Genomic DNA, 15,108 nt, shown 5'->3' with positions numbered 1-15,108 from the left:
CCCGTACAGGCCTGATTTTTTTTTTTTTTTTTTTTTTTTTCAGGTGTGACTTTCGCTATTGCATAAATAGCGCTATCTACTGCGAGGATCGTGCATCATACGTATCTAATACCGCAGTTCAAAATATATGAACTTCATATATTCATTGTATCTCAAAATCATTTTTGGCACTTAAAGGGAGCGTTGGCTGCATCATGACTTAACCAAAACTATCACTTGAATCTAGCCTGAAAAACAAGTTTTCGGAACTCAAGGGTAACTTGGAGGACATCCGTTTGGCTATAAAGGCAAAGGCAGAGGAAAATCAGTTGACCAAAGAGGTTAGTTTCCTTTCTGCAGTGATACAGAGATTTCTATTGTAGTTCAGAGCCAAATAGAAGTACAGCCTCTCTTTCCCCCTTTCAGTATGTGCTTTTTTTTATCATAATTTCATTATTATTATAATTATTGTTGCTGTTTTAACCTCCGCTTTTTCACACAGATACTTCTGGAAAATGTGCAGAAAACCCTCATTGCAGCTAAGCCAAAAAACTGCCAATATGGTTTAGGAAAAACTTGTGGTTGTTACGTGTAAGCTAGGAATTACTAAAATCGGATCCGGCCTGAAACCGAAAATAGCTACTTATTTCGTGAGATAATGGTCATGCTTTTGAAAACTTCTAATAGCCTGCAGCGTTTGAAGACAGTTGGAGACATGATAAAGGAAATAAAAGCCGAGGAGTCTGATAAGGTATACTGATCAGGAGTAACAACAAATAATGCCCAAAATGCAACATATATGTTTTATAAGATAACATTACTAGTTAGCATCAGAAGTAACAACAGAACACTAACAGTAATGACAGTAATAATGATGATGACGATAATAATGATAATAATAGTAATATAAAACCGTGCTAATTTCTTCAATTGGTAACTGATTCTAACGGAATGCAAGAAATCACTGGAAATTCAAACGGGTAAACCATTTGTTCAGACTCCTCATTGGACATATTTTGTTTCCTTTTTTCAATAATTGCTGTTTAAAAATTTCAGCTATCACACTGTTTTCTGGCTTGCTACTGTTTTTAGTACCTTGATGATTGACATGATTGAGTGTCAGAGAGTCTTAGTATTTTACTTTTCGAAACAGGTGGGATTAACCGAGTATCATTTGACAGGCGGTAATGACTATCTGTTCATCCTTGGCTAAATGGAGAAACAGAGGCACTGTGCAAGGGTAAGCAAGTCATTAAAAGCGTTTTTTCATTTTGAAAAAGTGTTGGTCCCTTTGAATCTCAGCGGGGCCAACACGGGCTTTCTAATGTTTTAGAACGTAGAAGTTCATTAACCATGCATAAAAAGTACTGCACGACCACCAGAAAACTACACCATAAACAATTTTCGGGTGAAATGTAAAATAACCTGATCCATTTTAAAATCTTCGTCGCATATCCAGTTAAAATTTTCAATAGGGAAATCTCTGTAACCTCGTAAAACTGACCGGAGGATAAAACTCTCGTCGAGAATTGACTAAATACTTGTTCACTAACTGTGTTTTAATTTGCTTTGCTTTTTATATTTGTCAAGCGATATCGCCTATGTCATTTAGTTGTCGGCTACGTTTTAGGTTGTACGATCATTACGAATAAAGTCAAAACTGATCTTACATCCTACTGTGTCAATCAATAACACTTCTTTATACTTTCTACCATTCCTCGAAATCCGAAAGGGAACAATCACCATGCCTTACACTTTACTACTCGGCAAGTTTCTCCCTCAGAGGCCCTAATCCTTAACGGCTGAAAATATTCAGAACAACTATGTATTTTCATGTCGGCTCAGTCGGTAACAAATATTCCTAGATATTCCTAAATATTCCTAAAAGAAAAACTGACTTTCAGCCTCCACACAAAGTGGACATAAATATCAGTTGTACCGTTATGAACTGTTAGTATACCTGTAACGTCAGCTTTATGGCTATCTCCACCTATAGCTATTTGCTAACATGCCCACGACCTTCCGATTGGTACCGTATTTACCCTTGTATAAGTCGATCCCGTGTATAGGTCGACCCCCAATTTTTGAGGTCAAAAACTAGATTTTCTTAATTTCCAGGTAAGAATTTCTTGGAAAAGTTTTCTAGTACGGATATGTGAACAGATCACAGCAAGTTTCAAAGTGAAGTTTTAATCAGCTTAGTAGAGACCTTACGATACGACGACGGTAACGGCGACGACTATGTCTGCCCTCTTAACGCACCACGGCGTACACGTTTCACGTCACGTTGGCGTTGTCAGGGGAAGGCGTGGACGTCAGTGAACGAGTCTTGCCGTTGAGTGAAAATGTTAAGTCAGTAGTGTTTCGAAGAAGAGAAATATATCACTATTTCAGTGAAGGAAATGGCTAAGGAACCGAGGTAAATGTTATATTTGAGCTATATTTTACTTTTTTGTAGGTCAGCAACTGAAATTTAATGTGTATCGTCGAATTATTTCGAAATATTTACCGTGATAACACTCGGCTGAATTTTACGCTATAAGTACGTAAAATCTCTATAATTTAAGCTTATTTGCATCGCTCTACTATCTTGTTAAGTAGTAAAAATGAAACAGTTTCTCAGTTATTTTGCTGTTTTCTTTCAGTTTCTTTTTAGTTCAGGCGTTAAACCTGTGTGTTGTGTTGAACGCAACCTAGTTCCATTCACGAATGAACAACTATTTTAAATTTGTCGCTGCGTTGATTTTACTCAGTAACACACCGAACTTAATCACCAAAATGAACCTTGTGTTATCTAAGCAATGCTTTTATTTCAAGCAGTCATCGAGTGTTAAAAATAGGGAACAATTTGGTCCGGTTCTTTTTTATCTTGAAACACACGAAAAAGGACTCTTACTTAATTCTTTCCCCAAATCCTCCAATGATAAGGTTAAAAGGAAATATAGCTTTTCAGTGGTATCTGCAGTTTTGCTAGATACTACAGTATTCTGTGTAACTTCCGATCTATGGTAATTTCTTATCAGTTTGTTTCCAAATACTGGAAGTAAATTTGCATCTTGTTTTACTTTTTCCCTATTTTCAGGCAGTACAATAGGTTAGATTGTCCTCTCATTGTAATGAAGTTCTTGTTTGCAGTAATCATTCCCGTATCCAAGTGTCAATACAAAAATAATTATTCTCAGTCAATTGGACAACTCCCCCCTCCTTATCCCCAGGCCAAATTCTGACAGCCTAGTTTGTTTGTTGTTGGTAACTTTGATTTATTTAAAAGCTGATTCCCCTGTGAAAATGCTGCCTTATATAACACTGACAAAGGGTCCAAATCTGGAATGTCTCAATTCCCATCAATCTCATAAGGTTTATACTCTTTCCTTATAACTAAGCCATGAAATAGACTATAACGATGTCACCCGGATGGCCGAGTAATAAACCAGATTTAACTATAAAAAGAAACTACACTTTATTCAGCCGCCATGACAACCGGAAAGCATGGCTCACACAACTACCCATGATCCTTTGCATGTTTACAATGCCCGAGAACTTCCGCTAACAATACTATCAAAACATTACATCCCCTCCTTTCTTTAGAGACAAACAGATAACAGAAAAACAAATAATAATAAATCTATCTGCATGAACTGTTCAATAGAACTTAGAAACATGAAACCGAATCTAACAGACTTCAACATAAGTCCAACGTGTCAACAGAGTTCAGTTCATATAGTACATAGTCGTTGTACTTCTCCGGCATTCTGACAGTCCGCCTTGGTTGGTTTTGATGTCGCTATATTCTCCTCTAGTGGAAGGGTATTTGAAGCGTCTTGAGAAATGGCCTCTGTGGCTCCCGGTAACTCCCCTGGTGGGTTGTACCGCTTAACCAATGCACTGTTCCGCCTATATTACACACCCTCTTTCGGACCTAACAGCCACCTCACTGCCTTCTTTAGTCTGCACTGTGTACAGCTCACTCTCGAAATCTGCTTCCAGTTTGCCAGACGTTTTCGTGTTCTTTAGTAAAACAAGATCCCCAGGCGCTACAAGGCTTTCGGTAGCACCCCACTTGTTGTCAGCATGTTCCTTGTGGATCAACTTGTGATTCCAATCACGATTTCTGACCCCCTCGTTCAACAAGTTACCAGCGCACCTTAACTCTGGAAGTTTTGTTTTTAACTCTCTACCAAACATGGGAAACGCAGGAGTAACACCAGCGCTTGTTTGCGGTGTGGTTCTATATGCTAACAGAAACTTCTGTAGTTCTTCCCGCCAGTTCTTTCCCTCGACGTGAGCAACTTTCAAAGACTTAAGCAGAGTTCTATTCTGTCTTTCGACATTTCCATTAGCCTGCGGCCGGGGTGGTGGAGATGTCAAGTGTTCAATTCCGTGATCAGAGAGAAACTTCTCAAACTCCTTACAGCAAAACTGAGGACCGTTGTCAGATTTGTGAGTAAATGGAAATCCATATCTTAAGAATATCTGTCAGTACATCCACCACTCTCTTAGCTGCTGTTTAGCGCACGACCTCGTAGAATCTACTGTAATAGTCTGCGACTACGGGCAAACTTTCTCTAGTGGGAAGAGGACCCATCAAGTCTGTGGCGATGTCTTGCCAGGGTCCAGTAGGCGACTTTACTCTTTTCATGAGCTCAGGAACTTGAAATTCACCTACGACTTGGCATCCATGACAAGACTTACACATCCGCTCTGCATCTGAGTCAATCTTTGGCCACCAAACCTTTGTCCTTAAACGTGCTTTCATTTTTATGATGCCCTGATGTCCCTCGTGGGCAAGACGCAAGACTTCTTCCCGTAAAGCCTTCGGAACAACAACTCTTGTACCGCGCAAAACAAGTTTGCCCAAAACACACAATTCATCCTTGACACACACATTAGCTGTCATCTTACATTAAGACCAGTCCCCACTAAAAATGTACTGTCTCAGGCTAGTAAGTTCTGGGTCACTATTAGAAGCCAGTTCGATTTGTTTCGCTGTCAGAGCAACAGGTAAACTTTCCTCAGCGACTGCCTTGACAAAGTCAAATTTCTCCCCACTTGAGTCTTTAGGTTCACATTGATTGAGTCTCGAGAGAGAGTCTGCAATGTTCGCTTTGCCAGGCCGATAAACCCCTCTGTAGTCATACCCCTGCAACCTCAGAACCCATCGTTCGATACGTGCTGATGGTTTTGAAAACCTGCCAAAAATACACTCGAGTGGCTTGTGATCAGCTTCAAGCTCAAATTTCCGCCCGTACACATAAATGTTGAACCTCTCACAAGCCCAAACTAGGGCAAGGGCCTCTTTCTCGGTCTGACTGTATCTCCGTTCCACTTCAGTGAGGTTCCTGGACGCGTATGGGATTGCTCGCCACCCGCCGTCTTGAAGTTGAGTCAGGAACGCCCCTAGATCCTGTGGACCTGCATCGGCAATAACACGCGTGTTACAGTCTCCTCTGAAATATGAAAGCGAATTGGCCTGTACAACGAGCTGTTTCAACTTCTGGAAGGACCTATCTTGTGCTTCACCCCAAATGAAAGGCTCATTCTTCCTCAGGAGGCTCCTGAGTGGTTCTGCTTCTTGCGCGAAGTTGGGAAGAAACTTTGCAGAATACTGTGCAAGCTGAACAAATGATCTGACCTGTGAAGCATCTTGTGGAGGGCTTGCCTTTAAGATGGCAGCTAGTTTCTCTTCACTGGGTGCAACACCTTGCCTACTCAGATCATGACCGAAGAATGTCGGCTTGGGAAGACGAAATTGGCATTTTTCCCCATTCAAGGTTAGTCCTTTCTCTTCCAATCGGGTCCGTAGGGCATGTCAATTCCTGTCGTGTTCCTTTATGCCACAACGATGCGCAACCAAATTATCTGCCACAATTTTCTGGTACTTATCAGGCGCCGATGTTACCCCTAACATCAAACGTTTGTAACTGTACAAACCACGGTGTGTAACAAACGTTGTGATCTCGCGCGATCCTTCATCAAGTTCCACCTGGTGGAAACCCCACTTGAGGTCGAGCTTGGAGAAAACAGTTGAGCCATTAAGGTCGTACAAGACTACCTCAATTGTAGGGATAGGATATCTCTCCCTCTCTATTGCTGAATTCGCCCTGCGCATGTCCACGCAAATCCGAATGTCACCATCTGTCTTCGGGAACACAACCAACGGCGACACCCACTCAGTTGGGTTGTGTGACACCTCCTCGATGATGTCTTTTGCTAACAGCTCATTCAACTTCTCGTCAACCTTGGCTCTTAACCCAACTGGCAGTCTCCGTACGGGTTGGGCAACAGGCTTGACATCATCTTTTCTATGTAATTTCAGTTGGAAATCCTTCAGTTCCCTGATCCCGTAAAAACCTCTCTTTACTTCTCACAGATGTCGGCATCACTTCCTTCAGCAGTTAATGAACACACATCTGGACCGACCCTCACTTCTCTGCAGTGTTCTTACCGAATAGAGGTCTTCCTGGACCTTTAGCCACTGTGAATTCGTCCACACAACTGATGCCACTGATCTCGCATACAATCTCAGACACAAATGTCCCGATCACCTCAATAGGATCTTTCTTCCCATAAGCAAACAACTTTTTGCTTGATTTCTTAGATTCACACTAGACACTTTTCTTCAAAATTTCCCAGGTTACTTGGTCGATCACATTGCATGACGCGCCAGAGTCAATCAGTAGTGCGGGTAATATCACTCCTCAAATCTTCATATCTACTTCACTGCCACTTGCAGGCTGACCAACTCCAACTGCAAATGCGTAATAATCTTGTTGGCCAGTGGCTTAATCTTCTGATAGTTGGTAAGCTCTTCCCCGTACATTATTCCTTCGCTCGCCATCTCTTGCGAAAGGTTTGCGTTCCTTTGTTTTGCAACAGACTGCAAAATGTCCAATCTCACCGCATGCATTACATTTCTTGCTACGGGCAGGACAATTCGGGTTACGTGCCATATGGTCTGTGTAATGAACCTGTGCTGTCCTTTTTCCTTTTCCTTTGCTGTAAGGTCTTCCGGAAACAGCATTTACCTGACCGGATGACTGATCCATAGCCTTCACCTGCATGTTCACTGCTTCTTGCACACGAACCAAATCTTGTAAATCCTTCAGAGTAGCATTTGCTTTCTCAAGAAACTTACGACGAAGACTGGCATCCCTGCATTTCTCAATAAACTGATCTCTTATTGCCTTATCGAAATTTTCAAACTCGCATGAGATTGCTTTCTGCCTAAACCGACCAACAAACTGATCCACCGACTCTCCTAACGCTTACTCCATTTGCCTAAACTGATGCCTTTCCAATGGAACATTCAACTGTGGTGCGAAATAATTATGCAACAACTCCATACTCTCAGCAAACGGCTTGATATCCGCACCGGTCAATAACGTGTAATAAAGCTCCTGTCAATTCAACCCTCCAGTATGAAACAGCAATGCAGTTTTCTGTTCATCCTTCGTAATACCTTTTGCCACCAAATACAGATTAAACGAGCGTTTCTACAACTTCCAGCGAACTGCAAGTGTGTTCGGATCTTCCTTTGGATTGAAGGGAGTAAGGCTGGCCATATCAAGAAGAGAAACAAATGTCGCAGCTGGCGAAGCTTGTGAACTTGAAGTTGTACTCGAACTGGTTCCACTGTCCACCATCTTCTGAGAAACTGCCAAGACTTTCCGCACAAATGACTTCCAAAAATATCCACTACCTCACAAAACAAATTGAATCCTCTTCGCCAATGTAACGATGTCACCCGGATGGCCGAGTAATAAACCAGGTTTAACTATAAAAAGAAACTACACTTTATTCAGCCGCCATGACAACCCGGAAAGCATGGCCCACACGACTATCCATGATCCTTTGCATGTTTACAATGTCCGAGAACTTCCGCTAACAATACTATCAAATCATTACATGGACCGAAGCTCACGACATATTCTTCCTCAAAGATATTCTTCAATTTCAACCTTGGAAGGACAAAAAAAGGCACCGTCGAGAGGGGTGAAGTTTGGGGAAATCTTGCTTGTCACCTTGGAAGATCGAGTGACCCAGTTTTTTGTGTAACGCAACGTTCAGTACGTGACAGATACCCGCTTCTTGAAAGGCGCTTCAAGAAAAAAGTGTCCGAGGACGAAAAAGCGTCCGGAACATCTCCCGAGCCAAGTGAAGATATGATGATGGAAGAAATAATATCCTTATTTGATGAGGCAGATAGGCTAAATGATTCCAAAAAGAAGAAAATACAAGAAGCTTCTCAAGTAGAAGAAATGCGAAATATGAGCTTGGAAACCTTTAAACAAAGTCAAGAGAGAAGCCAAGATGGCCAGCCAAAACAGAAAAAAAGAAAAGAGCAAGTGGAGCAGACACTGTGACATTCCTGAAAGAAAGAGTTAAAATTGAGTCTCAGGAAAGGTTGGAGGAACTGGAGTTAAGGAAACAAGAACTACAAATGGAGAAGGTGGCGAAAGAAGCTGAGTTGAAATTAAGGGCCAAAGAACACGAGGAAAGAGTAGAGCAACAGCAAATTGCCACTCAATTGCAGCAACATCAGCAGCAACAGTTACAAAATATGAATATGGCTTTATTGCAACAGCAACAGCAGCAAACCCAGGCGCTTATTGTCAGTTACAAAACGTTCTACAATTGTTTATTTCGTTTCCCGTGTTCAGTCCGCGCGGGACTGGTAAAATTACGTCTTTTAAATTGTTAATATTTTGGGATGAACCATGTGCTCGTACTTGCAGAGGTCAAAATTCGGTATAGATGTTCGTTTGTTTTTCTCACGAGTGTTTATTCACGTATTCCTGCGAGTTCACAAATCTTGTAAGTTTGTTGTCACTGTGGTGTTTCCATTTCGCTTCCTTTTGTTTACGATTGTTTCCCTTTTGTACAGCCAAACCAGATCTTCGTGAAATTAAAAACTTATTCGAGTATTCAAGTCTACACTTATGACCTTGCTACAGAAGTTTGCAGGCAAATAGAAATGTCTGGTACAGTTCTTAAAAAATTTAACCGTTCAGAGACCGTTTCATGGTTCTTTATTGTAGTCTAAGAATGGTTTGTTTATTTTGTATTAACTAGACAATCTGTTTAACGGTTATGTGATCGTTAAAAGTTGTTAAAAATGTATAAAATTCGTCTTGGAAATTTTGAAGACACGTGAAGCTAAGGAAATGAGGAGGTTTTTGTTACATGGTAATCATCCTTTAAAGTAGATCAAATTTTTTTCTACAAAACTACGAACTGCTCATTAAACTACACTCTTTCTTTATTATAGGAGTTTTATAAGAAAACGGAGGCTGAAATTTGCGAACTCTAAAAAATGTGTTAAGGATAAAAAAATTCCACGTGCCGTTTTTGAATTATAAGCTCCTAAACCTATAATTAGGGAGGGTGTTTTTAGCAGGTGATACTTTTGCTATGGTAACCTATTTTCTCGCAAAAATCATAACATGTTCAACATTGATTGGGTAGACCTTTTATACGATGACTGCAGCATCAACTGATAAAGGGTGGTTATAACGATCCATTAAATTTTAAGTGCTGGAAACTTTTTTCAGCCAGCTTGGGCCATGTTTCTTTTATCACTGAAAGTAGTCCTGGACAGTTGGGGAGGAAATCTGGAAAAATGTTGAAGTAGGGGTGCCATACAAACATGCCCGGCATTGTGCATTAGAGCACATGTAATATACATTTTGCCAACGGAACTTAGACATATCTTTAAATTTTTCTTGAAGTCCAAGAATTTAAAATAGTTCACGACATCGCCAAAAATCCACTCAACTAAAACTCTTACTTTACTCATTGACTTATTCCAAGCCTTTTGAATGTTTGTTAACCGAGCACCGCGAAATGGACCCTGAAGTTCAGGTCGGAGGGGGTACGCTGGGTCACCTTATACACATGAGGTGTCTCCGTGAGGATTGAACGAAAGACGTTGAAGCTGGTTCAACATTCCGCTGTCGTGCCTTTTTCTTTCCACAGGGCCATAACGGTTAGCAATTAGGCCGTTTGGTGTAGCAATAGATTGAAAATTAACTGAATGCACTTTCTTATGACCATTGTACATTACACGTTGGTTTCTGCCCGGACGAGAGATGGGTCTTACAGTTCCGTCAATAAAACCCCAACAGTTTTGGAGAACCGCCCCCTTCTCGTTGATAACTTCTGTGAATGTTTGCAAATGTGGGTGAATTAACCATGGCTGGTTTAAATCCAACAGCAAATGTCTCCAACTAGTGTAAATGGAATTCATCACAGCGTTTGAGATCATGGAAAATTGAGGCTCAGGTCTCGCGAATCTTGGTATCAAATCCACATACCTACAAGGATAGACAAACCCCTTCAGAAATATGCAAAATGCCTCTGTTCTGTCCACGTTCAAGTAGCAGACAATTCGGTGTGAAAGATTCAAAACTTCGCTCATTTCTTATATATCGTTTTTGTAAAACCTGAACTCCGTCTTGCATTCGTCGTCTGTCATCAGGTCAAGATCGAATCGTTCGTAGCTCCAATATGGAATATAAGAATTTTTGGGTGCATTGACATCATATAAAAGCAAGCATTCCGTAGCATCGATCATATTAAAGGAAAAAGATAGAACAATAGTTTTTCTTACCTTTGGCATAATATAATCAGCAAGAACTCAACACAATTGATAAGTAAATAAACACACAGGTCCACAAAAGCTGGAAGTTTTCAAGTTCTTTTCGTAATCAAAACTTTTGGCGGGAACACCGACGGCAACGACGCACTCGACTCAGTCCCTTAACGTCGCCGTCGCCGTCGCCGTTGCCGTTGTCGTTGTCGTATCGTAAGGTCACTATTATGGCACGTACACGAGCGTATTACCCAATTTAGCAACACATGTATATGCGGGCTTTTTGAGGATAATTTGTGAAAAATGCTCACAAAATCAAACATAATGATTTCAAACGAACCATTTAAGTGTGTAGAGGTAAAAAGCGGCTTTATAAGACAGGCAAAATACCAAAGAAGCTCAGGACTCTCCAAACGACTCGATAAACAAAGTGCAAAGCGTATGTTGGGGAACTTGGTAGGCAAGCCTCGAAATCGGTCGAGTATTGGTATGGTAACTGAAATAATAGTAATAATAATAATAATAGGTCTTTATTGCTTTTAAGCAAAAATACATGCTAAAACAAGAAAGTTCTTGTAAACTTCGTAGTCGGATGCATGCAGAACATTAGAAGAACCAACAACAAAAAAATCAATTCTACAGTTGGTCATTGACTTTTGCTTTATTTGGTGGCTCCTAAAGGAGCCGTTTTGTAAGCAAGCACAGTCCCTGCTCGCAAAAAGCCGTCGAAGTCGTCCTCGTCATCACTCGTGCCAAACAAGTTTTGCCACTCTTCTGTGAGACGATCATCATATGCGTCTTCAGATGCTTTCTCTGAGCGGCTTTACAGCTTTATTTACAGCAAAAATATTGGTTCTTTATGGCAAAATTGAGCCAGTGAGTATCTACGACATTCGCGTTAACATTCAGATGATAAATGTTGATGTATTTTAACTTGAAGCTCTGATATAGTGAAACAGATCGTTAAGCGAACGTACGCTGTAAACTGTGCTGCCGTTTATTACATGTTTGTTAACATTGAGAGACAATTATTATGCTAATTATTTTACTGGCGCTTGGACCTCAAGTTTTGACCCATGGTCGACTTATACACGGGTAAATACGGTACTTTGGATGCTCTATCACTAAGTTAAAGAAGACTCGCGACAGACTCCATGGTTTTAACTAGGCCTATGCTGAAAAACTTTCTGCACAATGCTTGGATACAAAAGCCGAGTGTGATGTTTTTGTTAAATGATGATGTAAATAGAGATGGTAGATTTGAAGTCTGGCGATTTGAGTATTAGACGTATTCAAGGGAAATAAAGAGCTCGAGGTGCACCAATATTACTAAAGGAAACTGACCTTCCACCTCCAAGAAAAGTGCACAGAAATATCAGTTGTGCCATTATAAACTCTAAGCATACATGTGACGTCAGCTTTATGGCTATCCCCCCCCCCCCCCAAATTTTCTAACATGCTCACAACCTTCCAATCAGTACTTTGGACGCTACATCACCGAGTTAAAGAAGACTTGTGATAAACTATACCATTAACTAGGTTTATATATGTTGACAAACTTTCTGCATTCTGCCAGGATACAAATGTCAAAGGTGATGCTTTTACGCAGTGATGATGTGAATGGAGATGGTTGATTTGAAGCCTGGTCATTTAGGTGATAGGCGAGAGCTCCAAATAGGACTTGAACTTACGACCTCTTGATAAGCTGGTCTATAGGCGGCCCCTGGCTGGATGGACCATGTTGAAAAACTTCCCGAATAGTACTTCGGATTCCCTACGGGAAACTCGTGGTAGACTAGGCTGTTTAACTGTCTTGACATACTTTCTGCAACTTTATGTAATTCATACTTTATGTTATTCATACTTTCTGCAACTTTATGTAACTGTCGTGACATACTTTCTGCATACTGCTAGGATAGAAATGTCAAATATGCTTTTTCGCGCGATGACGATTTAAATGAATATATTCAATTTGCAGCGTGGCTATTTAGATAAAGCATGAACGAATCTCCTTGGTTTATTGCGCTTTTCCGTCTCTCGAAATAAACAAGTATTTCGTAGTCAGTCTTAGTAAATCCTATATTGGCCAGGCTTGTTCGGTAAAGATGATTGGACATAAGCCTCGTTCTTTTTTTTCCCGTTTTTTTTTTCGTCTCGGTCCATAAAAACGCAAAAAAAAAAAAGGAACTCGGCCAATATCCAGACATCTTGATCTCGCGCTTAGCCAATAACGCATATATATCAGAATATTAGGATTCATCATTTCAAAAAGTTTCTTAAGACTTTTTATAAACGGCTTATTGGCACAGTTATATTTAGTTTATTTAACAATCAAAACGCAACAATCACAACAGTGACGAGCTAGAAAACTAGTTCTAATTTTTCTGAACTAGTTGTCATTTAATACTTTATCACCGCTGGTAATAGGATGGTAAGTGATTATACATTTCCGGTAGCCAGAGGACCGTTGTTTAGTACAATTGTTTTCAAACGTTCGAATTCTTGGAACGCGTAAAGTAAAATATTCTGCCGGCGTGAATCTTGTTATTTATTTGAATCATGCCCGGACGATGACACAAATTACACGTAATGTCTTGCAAGGGCAATCCTGGAATTACCTACCTCCTCTGACTATATTTTGCAGAAAAACTAATATCTAAGACAAAAAGCGTGCAAAGCTCATTAAACGAAAAATTACGTATGATGCACGATCCTCGCAGTAGATAGCGCTATTTATGCAATAGCGAAAATCCGACCTGAAAAAAATCAGGCCTGTACGGGATTCGAACCACTGACCTCTGCGATACTAGTGCAGCGATCTACCACGATCTACTGCGAGGATCGTGCATCATACGTATCTAATACCGCAGTTCAAAATATATGAACTTCATATATTTATTGCATCTGATACGAAAAATTGTTGAAAATACCAAGCCGTATTTCCATAACACAGCAAGAGTTCATGTAGCTGCATTATCGTAGTTAACTTTTGTAGGGCAAGCCATGCATACATACTGACTACTGTTGTTATTTTTTTCTTGTTGAAATTAAGAGACAACATTATGTAAGTGTGTACATTGGAAGGGTGTTTGATGTGACACCTATTGCAGCCTAAAACAGCCACAATGATTCCCGATTTCCATTGCAGTGAACCGTTCTTATAACAACAAATCCCAAAAATTCAGCATTCTGCTCCAAGAGCAACACTGAAAAAGTGTCGATCTTTTAAGATCAAAACTTGCTCAAGAAATCAAAAGTTTGCATTCAAAACACACCTCAGGGCCAAGATCTTGCTTTTTGGCTGGAAAATGCTTTCTCACTTCATCCGCTAGCCCCTGTTTTTCCATTTGACGAAAGCTAGTGTCGCAAACACAATCTTTGCCTAGTTTATGACCGAAAAGAATTCTGGGAAGTTCCACCACAACTCGAGAAGGGAACACTTCGCATTTCCATTTTAACAAATTATTAGAATCGTGTCGGGCCACCCAGTCCTACCAGCAAAATATCACATCCATCGAGACTTTTTCCACTCAAAACTAGCCCAAAAAGCCTTGGTAGGTCCTGGTAGCCATCCACAGATCGGCCAGAGAAACGACTTCACTTGTCGTGGTTGAGGCTTGCCTCTACTCACATTCCAGCTTAATGATGCTGTCCTGAGGGCTTCTGTAGAGGGAAAATGGCTCAAAAAACATTTATATGAACGCATCCAAACACGAGCGGTTGATCTAGGTCACGTGACCACAAAGTCTGAACCCACGGTGTCTCAAAACCGCAAATGTTGTAATGGATACGTCATATAACGACAAACCAAGTGAGCTTGAGTTTTGTATGGCCAAATTATAAGGTATTTTGTCTGCTGGTAGAAGATTAAGAAAAAATTTAAATCAGCTGACTAAGGTATTTGACACCTTCAGGAGACAGCTATGGCAAGTCTCGACTTAAATTGATCTTTTTCCAGTATTTTGATGTTAGGGTTACAGTTAAGTTAGGGTTACAGTTTAGGGTTAGGGTTACAGTTAGGGTTAGCACAAGTCAAGTGACAAGCATTCTCATTGCCCTCCAGCACCCTGGGGCATGTAGGCAGATGGCACTGGTCTTGCTGAGCCTAAAAGATTTTGCACTAACTAAATAATTTATAAACTGACCACCCCTTTTACTTGCACTTTGTATTCTAATCCCATATTGAGCCCTGCAATGCTTTTGACAACTACCCTCACCCTCTAAATATTTATTCCTTTGTAAGATTGACACAAAACTTTCTAGTTCTACTAATACCATAGCTTGCATAGTGAGAGACATGAAAGTAGCAATATAGTGACAAAAGGAAGATTTTATTAATTAATTCATTAATCGAGTTTCAACTTAACCTGAGTACGTTCACTACTGGGTTTCACCAGGACGCTTACGTTGTGGGTTACGAAACTTTTTTTGTGACATCCTCTATAACTGTTCTTTTCTCCTTCATTCTCTTTGAATTTTCCCGTTTAAAATTCACATTAACTCACGTCTGTGTCTTGTACAAGAAGCTTTATTATTGG

At 40.4% G+C, this 15,108-nt stretch overlaps 2 pseudogenes; one reads left to right on the top strand and one right to left on the bottom strand.

Annotated features, from left to right (window-relative positions):
* Positions 1-2,369: 2,369 nt before the first annotated feature.
* On the top strand, positions 2,370-9,022 carry LOC148717772 (uncharacterized; annotated as a pseudogene).
* Positions 9,023-9,554: 532 nt separating this feature from the next.
* On the bottom strand, positions 9,555-10,735 carry LOC148717771 (uncharacterized; annotated as a pseudogene).
* Positions 10,736-15,108: the final 4,373 nt, after the last annotated feature.

This window comes from Stylophora pistillata, chromosome 13, assembly GCF_964205215.1.
Source record: "Stylophora pistillata chromosome 13, jaStyPist1.2, whole genome shotgun sequence".
Classification (NCBI taxonomy): Eukaryota; Metazoa; Cnidaria; class Anthozoa; order Scleractinia; family Pocilloporidae; genus Stylophora; species Stylophora pistillata.
Note: the sequence above shows the minus strand (reverse complement) of the source record. Positions and strands in the feature narration are given on the sequence as shown.